We start from the raw sequence: 6,185 nt of genomic DNA, 5'->3' as shown, positions 1-6,185 counted from the left end.
ATTTAATGATAAAAAATCAAATTCTTGCTAAAGGATATTTTTATAAAAAATAATTTATTTTTCTTGAAAAATGGATAAAGTTAATATTAATTAACACAAAAAATTTAAAACAGATTAAAGAGGAAGTTTTTTGAAAGATATAAAGGAGGAAAATATACATTTTATAAATAGATGGGAAGGGAGTATCATTTATATATCTTGCAGGGGAGAGGAATGGTATTTTCTCTAATAAGTATCCAGTTAGGCAATGCTCTGGCATCTATGTATATGTTAAAAAACAATGAATTTAGAATTGTACACTTTTTTAATTTTGATATGGAGTAAGTAATGGTGTATGGCATAGTTATGGGGATATAGGGTGTTTCACCAGGCTGTGATGATTGCGTCAAGCAAATCGGACGGTCCGATGGGACGGAGAGTAATCGGACGGTTCGGTTACAGTAATCGGAGCGTCCGATTTGTGTATCCTGAAATTTTTAAATTTTTTAAACACAAATCGGAAAGTCTGATTTGTGTACTCTGAATTTTTTCAACTTTTTAAACACAAATCGGAGGGTCCGATTTGTGTACTCCCACAATTTTAAAAAACACCCAAAAAATTACAATGTTAAAGTATATCACTCATTTTACTTCCATATCAAAATTTTTTTAGCCAGAATCAGTTTTTGAAAAACAAACCTTGACCGTGAGCGACGACTTTGTTCCTATCATTGTGCGGAAGGGGCCTGTTCAGTGAAAAATATAGTACATGTGAGGTGTTATGTTCATGGCTTCCAAGTTGATTAGTTGAACTTGGGCTTTAGGTGATGGAACCGCATGACTGGGAATCGGGTAAAATCTTTCCATTATTAATTTTAAAAATTACAAACCATTAATGGACAATGAATATGTCATTAGAACTAAATCTAATGCACCAAAGTTGCTCACCGTCGCATTTGGTTATTAACCAAATTATCCTGTGAAGTGGAAGGGGTACAGTTCATTGCAGACGTGTGTCGAAAGTCTTGCATGCATTGAATGATGAAGGAGCATGGATCGATAATTCTAATTCTTCCATTGCTGGATTCATGTGCATATTGGTTTCTCTGGTAAACTGAAAAGCACCATTTTAATATAAGAATTCTAATGAATGTATAGACCAAGTTCGGTTGTAGAAGGAATCGAAACTGTAAGCGGATGGAGTGATACCATTTGAGATGTTTGCCAGAGGACTGCGCAAACAATCTGGTTGGGCCACAGACTTATTTTTCTTGCGAGCAACATCTTTGAGACCGATCACATGCAACTCAAAAGGATTTAACGAATAACTTTGTATGGTTGGATCCGTTGGGCTCACTAATGGTTGCGTTGAAGATGAACCCCTGAACACCATATTTGAGTGCCTCTTAAGAGGAAGAATTGATGCCGCACTTGAGGCTATGACGGGTAATGAATATGTTAGAAGAAGTATATGAAGGAGCAGGACAATGTATATATGTATTTTTTTTTTTGGACAGGGGGCAATGTATATATTTAAACCATGAATGGGCTAATAAGGATAGCGAGCAATAAACTAACCAGTCGTGGCATGGATTTGGGGTAATGATTGTTGTCTCCTTCCTCTTTTCTCATGCAGTATCATTTTCCTCCTTAATCTGGCTAATTTGGGTCTCAGTATATAATCATTATAATCCATGATAGAAAAAATAAACTAAAACTTATGACAGCTAATATCTGATGATTGTGTATTTATATTGTAAATGGAGATGAAATTTTCAGGAGGGAGATTATGAATTGTACAAATTTTTCCTTATATTTTTGGATGTAACATTTACTATTTACTTATGGATTATCGGCCAACTTGACATGTGTGTGTGCGTGTTTGAAGCTTGTTTAGTGATCTAAATCCAAATCTGATAACTTTCCACGGTCATATAATTTAATAATTAAGATTAAATTAAGACTAAATATTAAACAAAAGACATGATGATAAATTGAAGTGAACTTGGTGAGAGGTGCTGGTCTGTCTAAGTTAATTAACGCTTAACACATGAGATGCCATCTCTGAAGATTTATTGGCATCCCCTGATTTGTAACTTCTTCCTCTCTTGTTTGACATAAAGTTATCTTTTTAATATAGCTCTCTATATATTATTAGTAATTTTTAATAATTTTCAAAAAATTGAAAGCACGGTCTTCCAATGAAACCAAATATATAATTTATGATCAAGAAAGGAGGATAATCTTACAAAGAGAATCAATGGATCCTTTCATACTTAGAATTCACAAAGTCTATATTTTAATTAAAATTAATAAGATAATAAGATTAGTAAGATTAATAAGATAATAAGATTAATAAGATTAATAAGATAAGATTAATAAGATACATAGCGTGTTGAGTTGATAGCTACATCACATAGTCCAAGCACTGGTGCAGGAAAAGTAACTTGATGAACCATTTTTCTTGTCCTCATGTATCCTAATTGTTCATAATATGCCAATGGAACAACATGAGAAAATCTATGCATAATGGTTCACAGAGTTACTCAACAAAAACGTTACACGCTAGCCCATATACCACCAAAACATGGAATAACTAATACATACTAATGTGGTAGTGAGTCCATCAAACATGCAAGACTTCTACATACATGAAATACTCATTAAAGGGTGATGCTATGAATCTCAACATACTGCCAGACCTTAGAAAGTGTTTCCTCACAAAAGCTCTCCATCCTCTATCCATTATGACCTCAACGAACCCATAGGCAATATTCCAGTTGAGACGCATGTGGTACTGCAATCCGCTAGATAGGATAACATGAACATCATTGAATCTAGACGGAAAGGCATGGATGGCAAAATTAGTAGGAATAGTCTGCATCACAAAGTAGCAAAAGTTATGCTCATAGAAAGTAATAAATTTATAAGGTATCAATTGCTGCACTGTATATATTGCATCGATGTTAACATAAGTTACCATGTAGGAGCATCGGACCTCTTGATTAGTAAGGATGGACATGAATGAGTAATAAGGTGCATTATCTGACCATTTGCTTAGGAAGAATGGAATGATGCACGGATTGTTGAATCCAGCAAAGGAAAAAACATGCGGAGTACCATTGAGAAGCTGACTGGTAGGATATGTTGGTGGGAATTTGTACAATGGTACCATAGGTTGCTCCTTGGTAATCTCGACATCCTGGTGGTTCATTTTCACAATAAATTGTTCCTGTATAGTGGTGTCTTCCTCGTCAGTGTCAGGCACAACGTTGATGTCTATGTCTAGAGGCTTCGAAACAGGATGAGAATTCTCGAACTCTAAAATGGCAGGAGCAGGTGGCGGTTTAATGGTAAGGTTGTTGATGGCAGTCTTTGCATCCATGCTTCTTGCATGCTCACGGTAAGGATAATTAGTCTTCATCTGGCCTTGACCCGATTGACCTCGTTTCCTCTTCTTGTTAACCTTGTACGATGCATAGTGGAAACTCTCTATCTGGTCAAAAAAGGGGTCATTTGGCATAACTTGTTTCCCTTTATCCGAGCTATTAGATACAAAACGATCCTTGACATAATGGAAGACGATTGGGATGCTTACCATCTTATCATCCTTCACCTTTAGTACATAGAAGATATCATTGAAAAGGTAACACAGCTTTATCGAACCCCCGTTTGTGAGGCGATAAAGTTGCACCAACTTATCAAACCCTTCAACAATATAACCAATGTTGTGGCCCCTAAGAATTTTCAAGGAAATCAGGTTTCGATTGGTGTCCACAACTTTCATCTTGTTATCCAAGGAGTGGCTGTATTTTCTAAAGAACAGTGTAGGAATAGCATGCATCCTCTACGCATAATGAAAATGGATTAATACAAAATAGTCACATGCATGGAAGTATGTCTAGTGTTACTTTCAGCAAGAATCCATTAACTATTAATTAATCGTGATATAAAAAGAAAAGGTCATGATATCATACCGCCATTGGATCGATAGTGAGATAAAATACACGACATTGTTGATCAATGTCAGATGCCTTTGTACTACTTTCCATTTTAGGATCAACAAAGACGCCAGTTGATTAATGGGGTAGCGTTAATGCAGTGATTGAAGTATTTGCCAAAAAGGTCCTCCATGGGAATTAAGTCGCTGAGTGGATGGAGTGGACAACAACTTCCAACATACAACAGAGGATCTCCATTAATGAATGGAAAGACCCCACTTTTACAAAGGGTATATGAGGGCATGTGAAGAATGAGAAAGAAGATGTGCCTGTGCGTTTCACACTAACTATGTTTTTTATTCATTGTCGTACTCATTTATAGATCAGGCATGTTATTTAGAATTGATAAGTTGAAGAAAGACTCTAGTAATTAACTTTTGATAAAGCCCAATCTATACACATGGAATTTTAATTTAATAAAATCTTTTTTGACGGTGATGAGTCAGTCATAGACCTCATCATTAACGGTGTAGCTTGTTGATCAGTACATCACAACCCAATGTGTAAAGTCTGGAAAACTCTATAAAAGCAGTGTTGGAATGTGTGTAGACGTGATCATGGTGTAAATGGTGGTAATTAAGCAACAATATAATATTAGTTCAACTTTTGAATAGCGTGTGCAGATAATGTTATTAAGATATATATGATACACCATGTATTAATGAGGCGACGACAAAATGGATCAAAGCAGGTGAAGACTGTAGTCAGAGAGTACTTCTGAACACAGGGTGATAACTTGCTACAAATATTGATGCGGTGGCCTGCAATATTCAATAATAGGTTGTGTAAGATTCAACATGCATATACTCAAATATCCATGTTTGATTTAGCGCCATAGTAAAGAAAATTGATGAGTAGATTTCATTCCTTCACAACACTATCAGACCTAATAAATTCCACATATTTTGAAGAAACTAATTAATTATCTCATTGTTTGCATTAGTGTTGGTACCCCACCGCACAAAACAACTGAAATAATTCTGACTCCCAAAAGAGTACTGATGAGTTTGGAAAACTCTTATTTAATTTTGATGATGAACAAACATTATTAAAATATTTAATTACAAAATTATTAATTTGATCTTTACTCATATTTACTAAATTAATAATTTTATTGTGCAGATTTTATGTTGGGCCGAAAAAATGAGTTTCTGGTTTAAGCCCAATTAGTTTGAAGGAATCAAAATTTTATTGGGTCAGATTAAGCTTTATTGCTACCAAGCCCAACTTGAATTTTGATGAATGTTTCCATGCATGATCCGAATCCAATATTCATCAGGAAAGCAAATGTTATCATTTGGGCCAGATTAAATCTTAATGCTACCAAGCCCAACATTATTTTGATGAATGGTTCCAAGCCTGGTCCGAAACTAAGGAAGCAAATAGGCTTCATGCTTTCCAACGGATTCCATTGCTTGCTAAGAATAGATTTCAAAACTTAATAAGCTAGCCTTGGAAACATGAGAGAGAACTTGACTTTGATTTGATAGGGAATCATTATGATTAATGCTATACGCTACTCAAAGCAAGGGAAGTAAAAGCAATCTATCAATATGTTTTAATTTCATTTAATTGCTTTTACTTTAACTTCACATTCTCTCTCATCTCTTTCTTCTTCTTCCATCGGTCCTTGTCCAGGAAGCTATGGATGCTATGCTCATCAACCAAGAAAAGGAAGAAGTTGCATGCATCAAGACCATCAAGCTAATGATGGCAAGAAAACATATTAAAATAAAAATGAGCTGTGACTGAGATATTCACCATATTTGGTTAGATTTGGTGAGGTATCTTGAGCCTTTCATGCTCAAAAATGGACGTTGAAGATTCGGCCAGCATGGAGGAGATTCTTGAAGCATGGCTTGTCTTTGATTCTGTTTAACCACCACAGGGAGTAGCTAGAGTGGCGAAGTGATGGTTAAGGCAGAGATTGAAGCAGATGAAGTCATTATCATCATGAAGCATCAAGGGCCAGAAATCCATCTTGGAGAGCAAGCCAAGGATGGAGAGCTCGGATTGATGAAGGGTGATGATCAAGAAAGAACCAGAGGTAATTGCATGTTGGGTTTTACATGGTTATCTCTTTTCTCTCTATGTGGCCGAACCGATTTTGTTTGTTAAAGGAGGAAGAAGTTGGTTTGGGTGTTGGCTTCAATAAGTGGAGGCTTCCCTCTTCTATATGAAGAGAGAACAGCCACTATTTGGAGC

This window comes from Arachis ipaensis, chromosome B10 (assembly GCF_000816755.2).
Source record: "Arachis ipaensis cultivar K30076 chromosome B10, Araip1.1, whole genome shotgun sequence".
NCBI lineage: Eukaryota > Viridiplantae > Streptophyta > Magnoliopsida > Fabales > Fabaceae > Arachis > Arachis ipaensis.
This window is presented reverse-complemented; position numbering follows the sequence as displayed.